A 380-nucleotide genomic window follows, 5' to 3' on the forward strand; every position below is an offset into this window, starting at 1 on the left:
CAGGGCGGGCGGGGGCACTGCTTGAGGCTGTCCGCAGGCTGGGACCCGGATACATGACCTGGTGGGCGGGACGGCAGTGGGCAAGGCTGTTCGCAGTCGGTGACCAGGATCCATGACCTGGCGGGTGGGGGACAGTGCTTGAGGCTATCTGTGGTCCGGACCCAGATCCATTACCTGCCGGGCGGAGTGCTTGGGCTATCCATGGTCCCGGGACCCGGATCCGTGACCCTTCCCGGTGGGGCGACAGCTCGGCAGCTCACACAGGGGCGGATTGGCCGGGGTTGGGCAGGGGAGGACGCCTGGCTTCCGCCCAGCCCCAGTCACTCTGGGCAGGTGAGCAGTGTAGAGAGCCTCTGGACAGGGGAGGCAGGCCGGTGGGG

This window comes from Myotis davidii, unplaced genomic scaffold (assembly GCF_000327345.1).
Source record: "Myotis davidii unplaced genomic scaffold, ASM32734v1 scaffold248, whole genome shotgun sequence".
Classification (NCBI taxonomy): domain Eukaryota; kingdom Metazoa; phylum Chordata; class Mammalia; order Chiroptera; family Vespertilionidae; genus Myotis; species Myotis davidii.